Source organism: Notamacropus eugenii, chromosome 1 (assembly GCF_028372415.1).
Source record: "Notamacropus eugenii isolate mMacEug1 chromosome 1, mMacEug1.pri_v2, whole genome shotgun sequence".
NCBI lineage: Eukaryota > Metazoa > Chordata > Mammalia > Diprotodontia > Macropodidae > Notamacropus > Notamacropus eugenii.
In genome coordinates, this window is record NC_092872.1 from 422238425 (window position 1) to 422260894 (window position 22470).

Here is a 22470-nt window from a genome sequence, read left to right on the forward strand (position 1 = left end):
TTATGAATCACGTATGAATGTTCTCTTTCTATATAGAATATAGTTGATTTGGGTCAGAAACTATTTTTGCTTTGGATTCCCAGTGCCTGAGAGTCAACATGATGTAGTGTGTAGAGCCAGCTTCAAAGCCTAGGTTCAAGAACTACTTTTGATATATCCTGGTCATGAGACCCTGGAGAAGACATTGGACATCTCAGTGCTTATAGGCAACTCTCTAACCCTATAAGCTGTAGAGCAGGCACCAACTTGCACTAATAAAAGAAGTTTCCCTACTTGGGAGTTCCTTGTGCCAATGTCCACAGTCTATCTCTATCCCCAGCATCTAGTAAGTGATGGTAAATACTTCTTGATAAATTCATTCATTCAATACACATTTATTAAGTACTTACAGTATGCCAGATGCAGGGTTAAGCAGTGAAGATACAGATATAAGAATATAAATATCTCTTCCTTGCGTCAAGGATTGTCTTATCACATTGATGACTAGCTGTTCCCATAAAATTTAAATCCTTCTCCCTCCACTAACCCCCATTCCTAGTCATCCCTGAGAAACAGGCCTACGGTCAGATCTCTGTGCCCATCACAAGTGGCCAAGCACATTCTCTTCAGTGCTGGTTCAAGGTGAACTAGTGGACCGAGATGGGTCATGCCAAGTGTGCTAATAGCAGCTGGCTGCTGTCCTACCCCACTAACTTTGAGAAGAAACAAAAAGCAGTTCCTGGGGAGAAAAGAAAGAAAAAGAAAAAGAGAAGCCCTGAATTCTGACTATGTAGTTAGAGTTGAGCAGCCTCCCAGCTAAATCGAGACAATCAAATGCTGCCCTTCAGGTTAACTACCTGCAGCAGAAGCCTAATTGCCAGAAATTGGTGCTGTCAGTAATAACTCCATGGTGAGCAGAGGAGTCCATCCAGCTCCATGGTGTCTCTGCCCATGCTTCCTGACCCTATGGAGAACACCAGGCAGAGCTTATTAATGGGGCAGATGTCCGCTGATTGCATTCTGTTTCTCGACAGTGTTTGCGTAGACTCAGAAAGCATGAGAGGGAAGACAAATGAGTGTGATAGGCAGGTAAGCTTTAACATATGGTTCCACCTTGTAGCACCAGTGTTTAATGAAATTGGATCTCAGATAGTCAAGTGTGATCTACTAGGAGTGCTGCTTATGAACTACTTAGGATTCATAGAGATGGAATAGACTTCTATCTATCTAATCTAACCCTTTCATTTTACAGAGAACATAACTGAGACCCAGAGAGTTTATGCCTTGCTAAAATGCGGTTACCAGACCTATAGAACTAACCTAACCGAACTGTGGTGAAAATCAAATAAGATCATGAATGCAAATAACTTTGACAGTTTTAGAGAGATCTATAAATTTATGTGGGGAGGGATGTTTTCTTATTATGTAATGGGGCACAGGAGAAAATTTAACTGATGAATCAGAGGACCTGGGTTCTGATCCTACCTCTGGGCCTTTTCATCTATTGTTTCTTGTGATTTAAATCTTCTCCCTTATCTTATTCTCTGACTCAAACCCTTTTCATCTTTCAAGTCTCCTAATGATGGTGGTGATACTGATGATGACAAAATAAGTAACATTTACATAGGACTTTGAAGTTTGCGAAGCAAACTTTACTAGCCTGGCTTTTAGTAGCCCATGAAATAAGTCTTATTGTTATTCCCTTTTTCTAGATGAGTAAAGTGAGGATATATCAGGTTAAAAGACTTCCCCACTATCACACACAGGTAATAAGTATCTGAGACTGGATTCATACCCAGGTCTTCCTGATATAAAATCTGTCTCTCCCTCCTCTATGCCAACTAGCTGCTCAAGATCTACCTCTTCCATGAAGCCTTTGCAGACCACTCTAGTATTTGTTGACTCTTTCTCCTTCTGTCTTCTTATCTAGGCCACTCATTTGCACATGTCATTTTTATCATATTCTCTTTTTATGTGTGCATATGTCACATCTTACTCACTAAACTATAAGCCCCTTGAGGGCAGGGGCTGTGTCTTATTACCCTTAGCAGTCCCAATAATCTCTAGCATGTCAGTTGGCAAAGAAACCCTGGTCAGCCAGTGGTTATGTTTGATTGGTTACTGATCAGGTTGGCTTCTGTGACTTTTTTCAGACTAAAGCTCCCCAAATCCTCACAACACATAGAAAAAACAGTAACTGCTACTGTTGCCACTGCAGCTACTACTACTACTACTACTACTACTACTACTACTACTACTACTACAACTACTACTACTACTGTTGCTGCTGATGCTATAAAATCTTTTAAAAGTCTGTATTGGCTATTTTGTGACATTTCAAAAAGTGACCCCTTTAAAAGATGACTCCTTGAAGAAATAGACAAGGCTTTAAAAGTCAAACCCCTAAGAAGAGAGCTTAAGTATGTGCAGACCCCCAGGGGTAGGCACTGTGAGCACTAGGGAAGGACCAGAGGCAAACAGGGTGGGAAGAGGAGAGGGTGAGGCCCATTTCCAACACCAAGCAGAAATGAGGCATGGCCTCGCTGATTGTGAAAAATGTCTATGTCTGGTGGCCTGAACAGCTGTCTGGTTCTTTTCCTGACCTCTGTTTTCCTCTGTTCAGCTTGAATCAGGCAGAGGGCCAGTAGGGAATTGCCTGGCTCCTGCCTTCCCATGAACAGCTCCTACTTAAATAAATAAGCTGAACTGTCTATTCCTTAATGTCATGGCTCTGATGCCCAAGTCACAGTTCCCCCTTAGGATCATCAAAAACCTTTACACCATAGGTAAAGGGGTCATGCTTGAGTATGAAAATTCATCAGATGCTAAAGGAAGGTTCTTAAGAACAGGTTAGTAGGCCTAGACTAAGGTAAAGAAGATTCTCTTCAATTCAATTCACCAAACACTTTTAATAGCTTTGATAGCTATCTGTTGGTTTTACATCACTTAGATTTCCCTCCCTATCCCTTCCCCCTCCCTTCTTTCAGAGAGAAAATAATAAATAATTTTTAAGAAGGAAAAAAGGAAAACAATTCGGCAAAACTCAATACATCAAAAAATTGACATTATATACAATTTTCTACACCCTTCTACTCTCTCTCCTCCCACCTCCACCCCAAACTTTTTCAAAGAGGCCTGGATGAGGTATTCTCTAATGTCTTCTTTGGGGACAAGCTTGCTCTTTATAATTTTACAATATCTTCTTTAAATTGTCTGTCGAACACTTATTAATCATCTGTTCTGTACAGAATCTCTGCTGAAGATACAAGTTTAGATAAAATATGACCTTGATGGAACTCATTCTAATAAGAGACTAAGACACAAACATATATAACTTTAATGCTTGATTTTGCCTAAGTGCAGTAGGAAGATCCAAAGTATTATATGAGGACTGAGCCAGAGAGTTCACAACCAACCAGGAATATTAAGTAAGTTTATATGGATGAGATTATATTGAAGTTTGACTTTAAAAGATGAGTGGGAATTTAGTATACAAAGAAGGGGAGAATGAACCTTCTAGGCATGGAGAAGAGGCTGAACAAAAGCTCAGAGTCAGGAAAGAACAAAGCCCATATTCAGGGGATCACAGAAGAGTCCAATGTAATTGGAGTATAGAGTATGTTGTAGGAAGCATTATGAAATAGGATGTATCTTAGGAAGACCATAGGCACCTAATTGTGTTGAAAAGACTTTTGCTTTTCAGTGTTACTACTTTCCTATATGTCTCCTGTTGTTTATCCTTCTTTCTCAAAGAGGAACTTATGACATCAGGAGGGCCATATCTTGGCTTGCAAGTGAATTGTATTTAAGTGAGGCAGCATTGCGCAAAGTCATCAGTTCCACTCTCTCCTCCAGAGTTATGGGAGTCCAAGAGCAGGAGAAAGTTCAGGACAGCTGTGGAAGAAGTTGTCCTTTTTATGCTCAGGATTTTCCCAGGTCTCAGTTTATCTGAGGCAACATTCATTCAGCAGTTAAAAGCTAAGTAAGAATTGAGGCAAGAGATGGCCTCCTTTACCTCCACAGAAGAATCAGTCAGGGAGGGGAAGACCCTCAGAGTATCTTGCCAGAATAGAAACAATTGCTATATGTCTCTTATTTACCTTATAAGTACTACTTTTGCATATGCTCATAATATGTGTTGTATTTAATAAGTACCTTATTTTATTGAAAGACAAAAAAAAAAAAAAAGATAAATTGAATGGCTACCCTTGGACTCTCTGTAGTCAGGATCTACAAAGACATTAGATTGTGAGGCTTGCCTAATCTGACTTGCCATAGAGGCACAATTACTCTGAATCATAGACGTGGGGATCCTGGAGTCTGATCAGTGATCTTTGGTACTTGTCTTCCAAATCTGTCATTTCAGTGGTAGTTGTGGCTACTGGGATTTGTTTGTCACATGCAAGAGGCAGCTGTATTGCTCCACCTTATTCAATGAATTGAGTAAGGGCTCTTCCTGTATCTTGACTGGGTCTAACAGGCTTGGGCCCTGGTGCCTGGGGAAAAATACAGCGGAGCTGTCTCCAGAGGCTTTTCTTACCCACTGGGAGACAGAGAGGTTAACAGAGACACAGAAGTCTGGTAGATGGGATCAGTGTGAATTTATTTCAGAATAATGACAAAACCTGTGCTCATTATCTCCCATCTTGGAGTGAGGCCTGTTAATGGCCAAAGGCCATAATTATATAGTCTCCCCAAAACTGCTGAAGCACTGAATTTCAAATGGTTTCATCATAGAGGACATTTCCAATCTCATAGCTGATTGGCTGATTACCCTCTGGCCATTTCTCATATGGTACTTGACCCAGCTTGACCCCATGGTCTCCAGTTGATTGGCCTGAGTGTCTACCCTGTCTTGAAACTGGCTCATTCCTTTCATAGTGGGGGGGAATGAGAATGGGAGAAAAAGTCTGTAACTGGTGCTACCCTAAGGAGAAAGTGCTGTTTCAGGCCAGATTTGTGCATATAAGGAGTAGGGAGATGTGGATGGGGATCCTAATGGTGGATTCCCCTTGGAGATACTGGTGGCCTGGGCACTTGTGCTAGCTATATTTGTGGTCCTGGATGGATATCAACAATGGTATTCCCTAGTTGCAACTTTCCATAGGAAATACAAACACAAAGTATCATCATATTGTGGTCATAGATTCAGAGATTGGAGGGGTCTTAAAGGCATCTAATCTAAGCCTCTAATTTTACAAATAAAGAAACTGAGTTTCATAGAGGTTGAATGATTTGTTCAAGGTCACATGAGTAGAATGGGATCAAGCTGGGATTTGAATTCAAGTTCTCTAACTTTAAATGCAGCACTCTTTCTACTTTTCACTCTTTAGTCATTTGGTGGATTTTAGCATAGTCTAATCACAAGCTCATATTAATATGGGGAAAAATCTGAACTTCAGTGGGAAAATGCCCAGAAAAGGGAAAAGAAATAAGACTATAGAAGGTTACTTTCTTGGTGAACAGGCATTTCCTCCCTTCCTTTCTGATGAGGAAGAACAATGCTTACCATCAGGCAAAGACACAGAAATCAAGGCTTCTGTGTCCCAGCCCACTCAATGGGCTCAGGCCATGGAAGAGCTCAAAAAGAATTTTGAAAATCAAGTTAGAGAGGTGGAGGAAAAGCTGGGAAGAGAAATGAGAGACATGAAGTCAAAGCATGAACAGCAAATCAGCTCCCTGCTAAAGGAGACCCAAAAAAATGTTGAAGAAAATAACACCTTGAAAACTAGCCTAACTCAATTGGCAAAAGAGGTTCAAAAAGCCAATGAGGAGAAGAATGCTTTCAAAAGCAGAATTAGCCAAATGGAAAAGGAGATTCAAAAGCTCACTGAAGAAAATAGTTCTTTCAAAATTAGAATGGCACAGATGGAGGCTAAGGACTTTATGAGAAAGCAAGAAATCACAGAACAAAGCCAGAGGAATGGAAAAATGGAAGATAATGTGAAATATCTCATTGGAAAAACAACTGACGTTGAAAATAGATCCAGGAGAGACAATTTAAAAATTATGGGAAAGCCATGATCAAAAGAAGAGCCTAGACATCATCTTTCATGAAATTATCAATGAAAACTGCCCTGAGATTCTAGAACCAGAGGGCAAAATAAATATTCAAGGAATCCACAGAACACCGCATGAAAGAGATCCAAAAAGAGAAACTCCTAGGAACATTGTGGCCAAATTCCAGAACTCCCAGGTGAAAGAGAAAATATTGCAAGCAGCTAGAAAGAAACAATTCAAGTATTGTGGAAATACAATCAGGATAACACAAGATCTAGCAGCTTCTACATTAAGGGATCGAAGGGCATGGAATAGGATATTCCAGAAGTCAAAGGAACTAGGACTAAAACCAAGAATCACCTACCCAGCAAAACTGAGTATAATACTTCAGGGGAAAAATTGGTCTTTCAATGAAATAGAGGATTTTCAAGCATTCTTGATGAAAAGACCAGAGCTGAAAAGAAAATTTGACTTCCAAACACAAGAATGAAGAGAACCATGAAAAGGTGAACAGCAAAGAGAAGTCATAAGGGACTTACTAAAGTTGAACTGTTTACATTCCTACATGGAAAGACAATATTTGTAACTCTTGAAACATTTCAGTATCTGGGTACTGGGTAGGATTACACACACACACATGCACACACGCACACACACATAGAGACAGAGTGCACAGAGTGAATTGAAGAGGATGGGATCATATCTTTAAAAAAAACGAAATCAAGCAGTGTGAGAGAAAGATATTGGGAGGAGAAAGGGAGAATTGAATGGGGCAAATTATCTCTCATAAAAGAGGCAAGCAAAAGACTCATTAGTGGAGGGATAAAGAGGGGAGGTGAGAGAAAAACATGAAGTCTACTCTCATCACATTCCACTAAAGGAAAGAATAAAATGCCTACTCATTTTGGTATGAAAACCTATCTTACAATACAGGAAAGTGGAGGATAAGGGGATAAGCAGAGTGGGGGGGGATGATAGAAGGGAGGGCATGGGGAGGAGAGTGCAATTTGAGGTCAACACTCATGGGGAGGGATAGGATCAAAAGAGAATAGAAGTAATGGGGGACAGGATAGGATGGAGGAAATATAGTTAGTCCTATACAACACAACTATTATGGAAGTCATTTGCAAAACTACACAGATTTGGCCTATATTGAATTGCTTGCCTTCCAAAGGGAAGGGGTGGAGAGGGAGGGAGCTAAAGAAGTTGGAACTCAAAGTGTTAGGATCAACTGTAATGTTCTTACCACTAGGAAATAAGAAATACAGGTAAAGGGGTATAGAAAGCTATCTGGCCCTACAGGACAAAAGAGAAGACAGAGACAAGGGCAGAGAGGGATGATAGAAGAGAGAGCAGATTGGTCATAGGGGCAATTAGAATGCTTGGTGTTTGGGGGGGGAGGGGAGAAAAGGGGAGAAAATTTGTAACCCAAAATTTTGTGAAAATGAATGTTAAAAGCTAAATAAAAAAAAAAAATGAAAAAAAAAAAATCTGAACTTCATAAGATACCAAGGCTACTTCTGCACATTGAAGAGCATCTGTTGTCTCTGACTTTCTGGGAACAACTTGTTGGAGTCAGCTTTCTGCTGCATAGGAATGATCCTGGGGTCTCTATGACCATAGCCTGCCAGAATCTGTATTATGTGCATTGCAAACATTCCTCAACTCTTGTAGGGTTGAATTACCTGGAACTGTGTCTCCTTCTCCTGCCTAGTTGCCAAAATAATATTCCTAAGGCATAGATATCTCTGTGTCACTACTTTGCTCCAAAAATCTCAGGGCTCCCGATTGCCTATAGACTAAAATAGCATACCCTTCCCCTAGCTTTTAAGGCCCTCCACAGCGAGGCCTTCACCTTATTTTCTGTCCTTATTCCACACCATTCTCTTTCACATATTCTACAATCCAGAGAAGTCAGACCAAATGTACTTTCCTCATGGCTACCTCTCAGAATCCTTCCCTGCAGCTGTTCAGGTGTCACTTCTTTCATGAAACCTTCTCTGACCTCCCAGTCATTAGTACTCCTTTCTCTTCTTCATCTTATATTAGCTTTTGTTTACTTATTGATGTACAAATGATTATAATAATAACTTACTGTTGATGTAAGCTTCTAAAGTTTAAAAAGTGCTTTGCATCTCATTTGATCATAACAGCAACCCTGTGAGTCAAGGACTCACATAGCATCTCTAGTGCCTAGTTGGTATGTGTAAGGCATTGTGTTACCTGCTTGGGAAAGAAAGATAATGAAGGTCCCTTTCCATTTTATTTAAAGTTTATATGACTTGCCCATTCCCTCAGTAGAATCAAAAGTATTTGATGGTAGGGACTTCTATTGGCTTTTGATTCCCAGCCCATAATACAGCGTTTTATATATGCTAGGCATTAAATAAATGTTGAATTGACTTTGGGGACATGTAGAGGTCGCACCAATATTTGATTACATTGAATGATCTTGAAACTTCATAAATTCAATAAAACGTACTTTTATGAAGTGCCTGTGGGTAAAACATGGGTGAGTGGCATGAGACAGGGTTTGGGGGTACAGAATTGGAGAGCTCAAGTGCTATCTATGGTTTCTTTAAAATCTGAGATTCTTTTAAATACAACTGAATAAAACATATTTCTCCTGATGTAATGGAGCTAATAAGCAAACATATATATATATATCTTTACTTATAAACATATGAGAGAATCATGAAACAAGGTTTGGAAACAGAGTGGCAAAAGAAATGCATGCTAAATTTGAAACTGGAAGATATGTCCTTGGGAATATCATTCTCTTTGGCCCCCAGTTTCATCATTTGTAAAATGAAAATAATAATACCTGAAGTAATCACCTCATTGGTTTGTTATGAGGCTCAAACAAGGCAGCACTTGTAAAGGCTTGTAAAACTTTGTAAAGGTTTTTTCTTCTCTTGAAAGCTAGCTTGGAGTATTGGAGAGTAGTGTAGTAGAAGCCCCACTGGCTGCCTATTGCCTTTAAGACAAAATACAATCTCTTTACCTTGGCATGTTAAAGTCCTTTATGAAAAATCTAATTATAGTAAACTCACATAAATCATTGGCATTTCTATATATTACTAACAAAGCCCAGCATCAAGATATAGAGAAACAGAAATCCAATTTAAAATAACAGTTGACAACATAAAATATTTTGGAGTCTACCTGCCAAGATAAACCCAGCAATTATATGAACAAAATTACAAAACACTTTTCACACAAATAAAGTCAGATCTAAATAATTGGAAAAATACTAATTGCTCATGGGTAGGCCAAGCTAATGTAATAAAGATGGCAATTCTACCTAAATTAATTTACTTATTCAGTGCCATTCCAATCAAACTACCAAAAAATTTTATAGAGCTAGAAAAAATAATAACAAAATTCATCTGGAAGAACAAAAGGTTCAGAACATCAAGGGAATTAATAAAAAGAAATGCCAGGGAAGATGGTTTAGCTGTACTGGTTCTAAACTTTATTATAAAGCAGCAATCATGAAAACTACTTGGTATTGGCTAAGAAATAGAATGGTAGATCAGTGGAATAGGTTAGGTACACAAGACACAGTAGCAAATGGCTATTGTAATCTCCTGTTTGATAAACCCAAAGACTCCAGCTTCTAAGATAAGAAGTCACTATGACTGGAAAATAGTATGACAGAAACTAGGCATAGATCAACACCTTATATTGTATATCAAGATAAAGTCAAAATGGGTACACAATTTGGACATGAAGGGTGATACTATAAGCAAATTTGGAGAGCAATGAATAATTTACCTGTCAGATCTATGGACAATGGAAAAAATTATGACCAAATAAGAGATTAACATTATGAAATGCAAAATGGATAATTTTGGTTGCATTAAATTAAAACAGTCTTTCACAAACAAAGCCAATACAACCAAGATTAGAAGGAAAGCAGACAGCTAGGAAACAATTTTTATAGCCAGTGTCTCTGATTAAGGCCTCATTTCTAAAATATATAGAGAAATGAGTCAAATTTATAAGAATACAGGTCATTCTTCAAATGATAAATGGTCAAAAATGATAAACAAGTGGTTTTCAGATGAAGAACTTAAAGCTATATATAGTCATATAAAAATGCTCTGAATCAGTATTGATTAGAGAAATGCAAATCAAAACAACTCTGAGGTATCACATCACACCTATAAGATTGGGTAACATGACAAAATAGGAAAACGATAACTGTTGGAGAAGATGTGGGAAAATTGGAACACTAATGCATTATTGGTCGAGTTGTAAAGTAATCCAACTATTCTGGAGAACAATTTGGAATTATGCCCCAAGGTCTACAGAACTCTCCATACCCTTTAATCCAACAATACCACTACTAGGTCTGTATCTCAAAGAGATCATAAAAAAAGGAAAAAGACCCACATGTACAAAACGTATTTATAGCAGCTCTTTCTGTGGTGGCAAAAATTTGGAAATTGAAGGGATGCCCATCCATTGGGGATTGGCTGAACAAGTTGGGATATATGAATATAATGAAATGCTATTGTTCCATAAGAAATGATGAACAGGTGGACTTCAGAAAAACCTGGAGAGACTTAGATGAATTCATGCTGAGAGAAGTGAGGAGAACCAGGAGAACATTGTACACAGTAATACCTTTCTTGTGGTTTTTCCCTTTTGTTCTCATTCTTCTTTCACAGAATGACTAATGTGGAAATATGTTTTAAAAGAACAACAAAAAAGAAAAATCTAATTATAGCTAACTTTGCCAGACTAATTACGTCATTCCCTCCCTTCCATACATTCCATAATCCAGCCTAATTGATCTAGATGTTGCTCTTTACAAATGGTATTCTAATTTGTCTTTCATTTTGCATGTAATTCACCTCTTGCCACTATCCCGTTTTGCTGAATGGATGAATATTGTTTACCTAGATTTCAGTAAAGCACAGTAATTCTAAGGCACAGTTCACCTACAGCCATTATACTTGTGTAGAAATGACAAAATGATAGGCTCTCAGAACTTGAAGGGACCTTAGAGCTCACTTAGTTCACCACCACCCCTCCTCATCTCATGCAAGAATTACTTCTGTAGCATCCCTGAGATGTGGTCATCCATTATCTGCTCAAATGCCTCTAGGATTGGACACCAATTCACTAAGTTAAGGTATGAATGAATGCATTTTTAAAAATTAAGTGTTTACTGTGGTATCAACCACTGTGCTAATCACTGGTTATAAAAGTGAGAAATGGTGCCCAACCTCAAGAAGCTTACATTCTAATAAGAGAAAACACATATAGGAGAGTGGTAGCCAGGGAGGAATGTTTTAGCCTAGGGAGGTCATAGTGATAGCGAATAAAGCAACAGGGCAGTCAGTCGATATGCCTTTTTTTAGTAGCAGTGGTCACATTGATTTCTTTACTAGAAATGAAATCCATATCTAGAAATTCCCATATCTAGAAATGAAAGGGTCAGGAGGGGCATACTAACATAAGGGCAAGGCAGGATGATGACCAAAATGACATCAGTCAGTTAATCAGTCAACTAGAATTTACTTGGTGTCTTTTATGTGCCAGGAACTGTGCTAAGTACTGGGGATACAAGGAAAAGCAAAAAGTTTGGGGGAGACAACATGAAAACAACTATGTACAAAAAAAAGATAAAGGCAGAATAAACTGGTGATTGTCAACAGAGGGAAGGCTCTATCATTAGGCAGGGAGGGGGGAATCAGGAAGTGAAAAAACGAGATGAAGTGTCGTTCCGTCATGGACCAATATTCTGCTTCCCTTTGGAAGAGGAGAAACATCTCTCTGTTCAGCACCAGATTCCTTCCAGGGGAGAGAAGAAAGTCCATTCTATTAAGCCTCTAGCCTGTTCTCCTACCTTGCAAGGGGAATAACACAATTCCTTCAGCTCCAAGCACCTGTCCCTTCACCTGAACTGCCTAAGGTGTTGAGAGGATTCTATTCTGAGACTGAATCTCTATGGACAAAGAAAACCTAATTGAACTAATCCTTCAGTGACTTACAAACTCCCCATTTGTTCATACCTCCCCCATTCCAATGATTCTGAAGCCCCAGAGGTCACAATTCAAACCCCATTCCCCATACTCCACTGTCTGATCTGTTATTCTCATCCACCTCAACCCAGCTCTCACTGTAAAGCTACCTGCATTTACACTCTACTCTCTGGAATGCCTTCTCCATAGGGGGTACAAACTTGTTTCCATCTTAAATCTTTTCTTTTACTACTCCTTCCATCTTCTTTGTGGATCTCACTTTGACCTGGCTCCCTCCTCATGATATAACCTCCTTGACTGCTCTCTCCCTCGACTCGCTAGTGGAGGTGAGGGAGTTGGAATGTTCCATTCTTTCCATTGCCACCACCAATGCTTTATAACTTCTCCTCCTTTGAGATTCACTCAATCTAGATCTACTATCCATTCAAAATTCAGATTTTGTTATTATTTATATATTGTAAATAATATTTATGCATAATGTATAAAACATTAATATTAAAATAATATAATGTTTTACTATTATATTATCTACTAAATTCCAAGGCATTTTCCTTCTTTTCTCAATGAGTTCACTGAGTGTCTGATAGTCATTTTCTCCTCAGCTCCTGCCCTCATATTAAGGGAATTCAAGATATATATTGATACTCCTTCTAATGCCCACACTTCATAGTTCTTCAGCTTATTCATTTAACATGACCTATTCCTCAACCCCACAAAGCTGCACACAAAGATGGTCATACCCTTGATCATGCCATCATCATCCAAAGATGTACCATTTCCAAGTCCATGAACTCTGAAATTCTCTCATCTTATCACAGTTGGTTGTCATCCCATCTCTTCTTCTGCCATGTAACCCCAAATCCTATTCTTTCCCTCACTGTGACCTTCAGTCCCTTGACTCTCTCGTAGGCTATCACCCTGTACTGGATACATTCTTATCCCTTCCCTATCTTGAACTCTTAGTGAACCATTTCACCTCTAAACTGTCCTCTTGAATCCCCTACTCCTTATTTGTAGCCATTCTTGCCCTGCCAAGTCTTAACATTGAATCACTCCTACCATCTGCTGCCTTCACTGCTTCACACATGCTGCTGAACAAAGTTGGAGAAAATCATGAAACCGTGCTTACTAGGTGCATGACAAGTTTATATTACATCACCGCAACTAGGCTCTCACTGCTGCAAGGCAATTTTTTTATACTTCCCTATTTAATACACTATTCCATTAACCACTGAGGCTCTTTCAAAACTTTTCATCTTTCCTTAGACTTCCAATGGGTCATCCTCCCTTCGCTCAACTGAGAACTTTGCCTCATATTTCACTGAAAAAAATTGATACCATTCAGAGAGAGTTCTCTCTTCTCCCCTCTTTTGTATCTCATACCACCCAGATGCCTTCTTCCACTATCTTCTTTACCCTTCTCTCACATGGAGAGTTGACTCTTTTCCTTACTAAGGCAAAGCTTCTCTAGATATATGAGACACCATTCTACCCAATTTTCTCCAGCAAATTGCTCTATCCATCATCCCCCCCACCCTCATTTATCTTCAATCTCTCTTTATCTACTGGCTGCCTAACAATATCTTCCTATCCTCAAAAATCCTTCATTTGATCCATCCATTGCCACCAGCTATTGTCCCATATATCTTCTCCCTTTAGTAACTGAACTTCTTAAGGAAGCCCTCTACAATTGCTGCCTTCATTTCTTCTCCTCTCACTCTCTTTGCAACCCTCCACAATCTATAACCTCATCATTTGATCAAACCTACTCTCTCCAAATACCAATGATCTCTTAATTATTAAAACTAATGGGTTTTTTTTTCAGTTCACCTCTTTCTTGACTTCTCTTAAGTTTTTGACATTGTTGACCTCCCTCTTCACCTTGATGCTCTCTTCTAATTTAGGTTTTTATGAGAATACTCTCTCTCTCTTGGTTTGTGTCTTGCCTATCTAATTGTTCCCTCAGTCTCTTTTTCTGGATATTGGTCTTGGTCATACCTGCTAACATAGAGCATCCCCCAGGGTTCTGTGTTAGGCCCCTTCTCTTCCCTCTGGATACTGTTTCACTTAGTGATCCTATCAGGTCCCATGGTTTCCAGTGTCATCTCTATGCTGACAGTTGTCAGACCTGCTTTTCTAGCCCTAACCTATCTCCTAACTTCCAGACAAAATCTTTGTCTCTTAAAAATATCAAACTGAATGTCCTGTAGATATCTTAAACTCCAAACGTTCAAAACCAAATTCATTATCTTTTCTCCCATGTACCCTTCTAAATGTTGCTGTTGCTGTCAAAATGAGCACTACTCTCCCAGTCACTCAGACATATAACTTATGTGTTACCTTTGACTTTTCATTGTCTTTCACACCCCATACCAAATTGGTTGCCCAGGCCTGTCTATTTTACCTTCATAATGTGTCTTATATATAGCATCTGTTCTTTAACACTTTCCATAACCTTGATGGACACCTGGACTATTGCAGAAGCCTACTGGTTGGTCTCCTTTCCTCAGATCTTTCCTAACTCCAGTCCATCCTCCACTCAGCTGTCAAATTAATCTTCCTAAAGCACAGATCTGACCATGTCAATGTAGATTCAGTAAATTCCAGTGGCTCCTTATTACTTACTAAATCAAACATAAAATGCTCTGTTTAACATTCTAAACCCTTCACAACGTTGTCCTCCTAAGTTTCTAGGCTTCTTATATTATATTTCCCTCCATCCTATCCTGCCCCCCATTTCTTGTATTCTCTCATTTGACTTTGTCCCTCCCCAAGTGTTTACTTCTAATTGCTCCCTCATCCCATTTGCCCTCCCTTCCATCATCCCTCTCACCCTGCTTATCCCCTTCTCCCATACTTTCCTGTATTGTAAGATAGGTTTTCATATCAAATTGACTGTGATGAGAGTAAGCTTCACTTTTTCCCTCTCACCTCCCCCCTTTTCCTCAACATTGGAAAAGCTTTTTCTTGTCTCTTCTGTGAGAGATAATTTGCCCCATTCAATTTCTCCCTTTCTCCTCCCAATATATTTCTCTCTCACCCCTTAATTTTATTTTTTTTAGATATGATTTCTTCCTATTCAGCTCAGCCTGTGCTCTCTCTGTCTCTCTCTGTCTCTGTCTCTGTCTCTCTCTCTGTGTGTATAATCCCTCCACCTCCCCAGATACTGAGAAAAATTTCAAGAGTTATAAATATTATCTTTCTATGTAGGAATATAAACAGTTCAACTTTAGTAAGTCTCTTGTGATTTATCTTTCCTGTTTACCTTTTCATGCTTCTCTTGATTCTTGTGTTTGAAAGTCAAGTTTTCTTTTCAGCTCTGATCTTTTCATCAAGAATGCCTGAAAATCCTTTATTTCACTGAATGACCATTTTTTCCCCTAAAGTATTATACTCAGTTTTGCTAAGTAGGTGATTCTTGGTTTTAATCCTACTTCATTTGATTTCTGGAATATCATATTCCAAGGTCTTCAATCCCTTAGAGTAGAAGCTGCCAGATCTTGTGTTATCCTGATTGTATTTCCACAATACTCAAATTGTTTCTTTCTAGCTGCTTTCAATATTTTCTCCTTGACCTGGTAATATTCCTAGGAGTGTCTCTTTTTGGATCTCTTTTAGGAGGTGATTGGTGGATTCTTTCAATATATATTTTGCCTTCTGGTTCTAGAATATCAGGGCAGTTTTCCTTGATAATTTCATGAAAGATGATGTCTAAGCTCTTTTTTTGATCATGGCTTTCGAGTAGTCCTGTAATTTTTAAATTGTCTCTCCTGGATCTATTTTCCAGGTCAGCTGTTTTTCCAAAGAGATATTTCACATTATCTTCCTTTTTTTCATTCTTATGGTTTTGTTTTGTAATTTCTTGGTTTCTTATAAAGTCATTACCTTCCATCTGTTCCATTCTAATTTTTAAACAACTGTTTTCTTCAGTGAGCTTTTGAACCTCCTTTTCCATTTGGCTAATTCTGCTTTTTAAAGCATTCTTCTCCTCATTGGTTTTTTGGACCTCTTCTTCCAATTGAGTTAGCCTATTTTAATTTTTTAAATTTTTTTTTCTTTAATGTGTGCAGTTTTATTTGAACTGGTCTTAAGTCAGTGTACAGGTAAAGCTCCTCCCCTCCCCCAAGTACTGGCACCAATCTCATAAAACTCACAGGGAGACTGTGAAGTCTTCATTCACATCTATGTTGGGGGCAGGAAGGGAATTTAGGGGGCCACTCAATATGGCTGACAATTTAAAAAAAAAGGAACAGGTATTAAGGCGGAAGATACAAAAAGTTTTTTTAAAGGATTACATTAATTTACATGTAAAGCATACTAGTACCTTCCCCTTCCCCACCTCCCCATCTGGATTTGTTACTTAGCTCATTTTACAGAGCTAATTTCTCTGTAACAATGCATTATACAATATTTGGAATGACTATTAAAAAAAAAAAACACCAATGTACAATCAAGAGTCCTGAAGATGCACTGTAGAACTTTGGGGATGTTTGCCTCCAAAATAGTTAGACAGCTTATCACCTTCACCATTCCAGTTTTTAAATCCTGAGTCAAGTGCCAAAAAAAACAAAACAAAAACAAAAACAACACAGTCCATTTAGAAGCATTTGCAGTGGACAGTGGAGGGCCCAAATTCATCATACTCCTGTTTGCTGATCTACATCTGCTGGAAGGTGGAAAGAGATGCCAGGATGGAGCCTCCAATCCAGACAGAGTATTTGCACTCAGGTGGGGCAATGATCTTGATTTTCATTGTGCTGGGAGCTAGGGCTGTAATCTCCTTCTGCATCCTGTCGGCAATACCTGGGTACATGGTGGTACCACCAGACAATACAGTATTGGCATACAAATCTTTACGGTTGTCAACATCACACTTCATGATTGAGTTGAAGGTAGTTTCGTGGATTCCACAGGATTCCATACCTAAGAAAGATGGCTGGAAGAGAGCATCTGGGCACCAGAAACTCTTGTTGTCATTGGTGATAACCTGACCATCAGGGAGCTCATAGCTCTTTTCCATAGAGGAGCTAGATGCAGCAGTAGCCATCTCCTGCTCAAAGTCTAGGGCAAAGTAACACAGCTTCTCCTTGATGTCACGCATGATTTCCCTCTCAGCTGTGGTAGTGAAGCTGTACCCTCTCTCGGTCAGGATCTTCATGAGGTAGTCCATCAGATCATGGCCAGCCAGATCCAGATGGAGGATGGCATGGGGAAGGGTATAAGCTTCATAGATGGGCACAGTGTGAGTCGCACCATCGCCAGAGTCCATCACAATACCAGTGGTATGACCAGAGGCATACAGGGACAGAACAGCCTGGATGGCAACGTACATGGCTGGGATGTTGAAGGTCTCAAACATAATCTGAGTCATCTTCTCTCTTTTGGCTTTAGGGTTAAGGGGGGCTTCTGTGAGCATCGCAGGGTACTCTTCAGGGAGCACACGGAGCTCATTGTAGAAAGTATGATGCCAGATCTTCTCCATGTCATCCCAGTTGGTGACAATACCATGTTCGATGGGGTACTTCAGGGTCGGAATACCTCTCTTGCTCTGAGCCTCATCCCCCATGTAGCTGTCTTTCTGGCCCATACCCACCATCACACCCTGATGTCTGGGGCACCCAACAATGGAGAGGAAGATGGCCCGAGGGGCATCATCTCCAGCAAAGCCAGCTTTGCACATGCCAGAGCCATTGTCAACAACAAGAGCAGCAATATCATCATCCATGGCAAACTTTGAAGTAGCAAGTTTAAACCCTTAAGAGAGAGAGGAGGTGGTGTCACACCTGGAGGCAGGGGGGAAGCGAGTGCATGCTAGGTGGGAGAGCTCACAGCTGTTAGCCTATTTTTAAAGGTGTTATTTCTTAAGCATTTTTTTTTGGTCTCCTTTAGCAAGCCGTTGACTCACTTTTCATGATTTTCTTTCATGTCTCTCATTTCTCTTCCCAATTTTTCCTCTACCTCTCTTATGTGATTTTCAGAGTCCTTTTTGAGCTCTTCCATGGCCTGGGACCATTGTATATTTATTTTGGAGGTTTTAGATGCAGAAGGCTTGACTTTTATGTCATCCCCTGATGATAAACATAGTTCTTCATCATCTGAAAGGATGGGAGAGAATACTTGTTCACCAAGAAAGTAACCTTCTATAGTCTTATTTTTTTTCCCTTTTTGGGCATTTTCCCAATCAGTTCTTGACTTTTGGGTCCTTTGTCAAAGGTGGGGTATACTCTGAGAGTCTGTAAGTTCTCAGTTCCTCCAAGGTGGTACAATAAAGGGAGAGGAGTTTACTACCTGGCTTGGTTTGTGGCTGAGATTTAGATCAGCTGCTCAGTTCTCCCTGGGGCTTTAGGAGGGGGCATGGCCACCACTCAGGGCTGAGGTTCAGATCAGCAGCTCAAGTCCCCCAGGGCCTTTATCCAACAATGGAAGCCAGCAGCTGCCTGCCTAGCCACAGTAGCCCACTGCCTGAAGCCAGGGCTAGGGGACAAAGGTAAAAAAGCTCTCTCTGATCTTTGAAGCTGCCTTTGGCGTCTGTGGGTTGAGGGATCTGTGAACCACTTGCTCCTGGGGATTCCATCCCCGAAGCTTGCTCACATCCTCCTCCCACTGAGCTGCCAAGGCTGGGCTGTGCTCCACGTCCCAGTGTGACAGACCTTTCCTGTCCTCCTTCCAGGTCACCCTGAACTGGAAATCTCCACTCTGTTGTTCTGTGGCTTCTGCTGCTCTAGAATTTGTTGAGAGTCTTTCTTTACAGGTATTTTATGGGCTATAGGGGAAGAACTTGAGTATGTGCATCTTTCTACTCTGCCATCTTGGCTCTGTCTCCCCCTTCTTATACTTTATACCTTTATATCACATATTTTGTGATCCAAGAACACTTGTCTCCTCGCTGTTCCTTGCAGAAGAAACTCCATTTGGGTACTTTCACTAGCTGCTCCCTGCATCTGGGATACATTCTCCTTCCATTCACCAGCATATCCTGGTTTCCTTGGCTTTTTCAATAGCTAAAATCCTATCTTCTAATAGAAGACTTTCCTAATCTCAGTACCTTTCCCTCTTCTAATCACACACACACACACACACACACACACACACACACACACACACACACACATACACACACACTATTGTTTACATATTGTGTCCCTCATTAGTGTCTGGGAGCTACTGGAGAGTAAGAACTGTCTTTTGCCTTTCTGTGTATTCCTAGTGCTTTGCACAGTACCTTAACGGCTCTTAATATATGCTTATTGAAGACCTGAGTCCCAGGCTGTCTAGATGTAGTTGGCTCTTAGCAATCAGAACAGCATGGCCCCTGGGCAGGAGTCTAGTTTGGAGCATGGGGCAGCAAAGGGAACATGATGATAGGGCTTAAAATGGCCTAGATGTAGAAGAGGTAAAAGGATAACCCACCCCATTGCAGGACAGTTCTAGTTTTCAGAATGAGCATCATGGATAAACTTGCATAATTTCTTTCACTGCCTGAAATCATAAGGTACAGCAGTGATCCTATTCAGTTTCACACTGTTGACCAAATAGCCATGATAAATATGAGTGTGTGGTAGAGAATAAGCAATAGAGTGAGCAGAAATGATGGGGATTGTGGGAAGATTGATTTTAATTGCATTTCTTTCACCTTGTATCTCTTTCCATACTGAAACTGCAAATTAATGGTCCCATCCAACTTCCTGTCATTACATTACTCTTGTCTGTGATATCACATCACATTGGTCCCCGTGTGACTAGCTGCTAAGGATGCTTTTGCAATTCAATTAAAAAAGAACTTAAATTGTATTTCCAAATGAATAAAAGATCCATTTCACAAATACTGAAGTCCTCTCCCTATATATAAATACATACAGCTCCATCCTCCAAATTCACTCAATGTAGGTTTAATTTTCCACAGTACGCATATCACCAGCAAACACCAGCAAGTGCCTACCGAGAATAACACCTAGCAAATTCATGAATTGAAGACATTTGTGCTCTGGTTTAAATAAGATGTTCTGTTTTGATTCGGGCCATTAGCAAATTTCACACATCTCGCTTTTGGCAGGAGGAGTCCAGGCTCAGCCAAAACTTTGTTATCAAGGCATAAAATAAGTAATAACATTTCAGAGCTGGAAGGGCCCTTAGAGATTATCTCATTCTTGTGATTATTAGTTTAAAACGGGAAAGGACCCTAGAGGTCATTGAATCCAATCCTTTTATTTAATAAGGAAGAAAAATGAGACCCAGAAAAGGGAAAGGACTGGGCCAAAGTCACAGAGATAGTGAGTAGTAAAGCTGGAATTTGAGCTCAAGTATTTAGTCTTCAGTGTTCCACAGGTGAAAGAGTCAGGACCCTAGATCTGTCCTAGACCCTCTTCTCTCTCATGCTTGGTTTTCTCCTAAAGGTTTACCTGTCATCTCTGTGCAGATGGGTGTGATTTTCTAAACAGATGACTCATACTTCTATGTATCCAGTTCCAATCTTTTCTCTTGAGCTCCAGCCCTACATTACCAGTTGCTTACTGGACTTTTTCTAACTAGATATACAGCAAACATCTCAAACTCAATATGTCCAAAATTAACTGATGTTATCTAAATCCTCTCTTCTTCCACATATCACTATTTTTATCAGGGGCACACTCCCAGATTTGTAATTTCATGTCATCTTCAGCTCCTTATGCTCCCTCACCCCAATGTCCAATCTATTACCAAACCTTGATATTTCTCCTCCGTATTTCTCATGTCCTTTCCCTACACTCCTAACCTACTACCTTAGTTCAGACCCCCATAGTCTTTTGCCTGGACTGTTGCAATGGTCACCTTATTTGTCTCCCCTACCTGAAGTCTCTTTACCTTCATCCTTCACCGTGCTTCCTAAGGGATGGTCTTCAAATGCAAATCTGACCATGGAACTCCCTTAGTTAATCAACTGTAATGACTTACTCTAGGCTAAATATAAACTTGCCCATCTAACTTTTAAAACACTTCACAACCTTGCCTTGACCTATCTTTTCAGCCTACTTGGACATTACTCCATTTCTCTCATTCTGTGACCCTGCCAAAATGACCTTCTCTCTCTTCCTTCTGTGTAACGTTCCACCTCCCTTCTCAGTTACTTTGTGCTATCCACTCACCTGCCTGTAAAGCCTTTCTTCCTCACTCCTGCCTCATAGACTTCCTCTCTTCTTCCATGATGCAGCTCAAGTTTCACCTCGTCAATGAAATCTTTCCAGATCCTGCCAACTGCTTAGTACTGTCTCCCTAAACGGCCTTGTATTAAACTATTTTGTATTTATTTGTGTTTATTCTTTTTTTCCACTTATTCTCTATATTTACAAACTTTTTTCTTCTGTATATATTTCTATTGTTTATATTTGTATATTTACACTGTATGTACTGTATGTACTTGCTTTACTTCTCATTAAAACGTAATCACTTTTTGAGAAGGGATTGTTTCATTGATTATATTTATAGCCCCAAGCACATAGCACAGCAATGGTACAATATGGGCCCTTAATATGTTCTTATTAAATGATTGATTGGTTGATTGATCATAGATTTAGACCTGGATGGGAATTCAGAGATCTTCTAGTGCAACCCCTTCATTTTAAAGATGAGGAAAGTAAGGCCTAGAGAGATCAAGAGACTTTGTTAAGGTCACAAGGTAGTAGTGATTGGCAAAGCCAGAAGACTTTTTTCTGTTCAGTGCTGGACCTAACTTAGAACTTAGGAATATTTGTCTTTATCTTTCTCCATCTCTCCCTCCCTCCTTCCTACCCTGTCTTTCCTTCCCTTTTTCCCTTTCCCTCTCTTCTTCCTCTCTCTCCCTCCCTCTCTGGCTCGTATAGCTAGTAAGCAGAAGAACTAGGACTGAAATCCAGGTCTTCCAAGCCTCTTAACATGATATCTACCAACCCTCTTTCCTAAAGGAAGCCTCTAGCTCAGAACCAGCATGGTTGATCATACCTCTGACATGATTCAGAGAAGTATCCATCCAAGAATTTTTTTGCCCAGTAGTTTTGAAAATGGTGTCTGATCAGGAACACAGGTAGTGATTCAACCAACATTTCTTTACTGTTTAGCACTTTCTGTGTGCAAGGGCTTATGTCAGTGCTACAAAGATGGCAAAATGGCATAGCTATTCCCCTCAAATAAGAAGGCATCTAAAATAAACAAGCATGGTACAAGGAATTATACAATACAGGGAAAGGAGAGATCCAGGTTGAATGGAGAATTTGAGGAGGGAGAAATTACTTTCATGTAGGTAAGAGAAAGAAAAAAAATCAGGGAGGGCACAAAGGAGGTTGTATACAATTTGAGCCATGAAGGGAGGTATTTCAACTAGCATCGATGACAATGGCTATGCCAACTAGCATTTATATAATGCTTTGAGGTTTCCAAGGCTCCTCACATTGACCCTGTGAGCTAGATTCTACAGGTATTATTGTTCCTGCTTTAGGGATGAAGAAATCAATTATTAAACCACAAAGACTAGACTCAGACCCAG

General features: G+C 39.8%; 1 protein-coding gene and 1 pseudogene across 5 annotated transcripts in view; one reads left to right on the forward strand and one right to left on the reverse strand.

The window, feature by feature from the left end:
* PTPRT (protein tyrosine phosphatase receptor type T) overlaps positions 1-22470 on the forward strand; it is a 1308680-nt gene that overhangs the window by 909298 nt on the left and 376912 nt on the right. The gene's annotated exons all lie outside the window — the stretch shown is intronic.
* On the reverse strand, positions 7471-19055 carry LOC140518914 (actin, cytoplasmic 1 pseudogene; annotated as a pseudogene).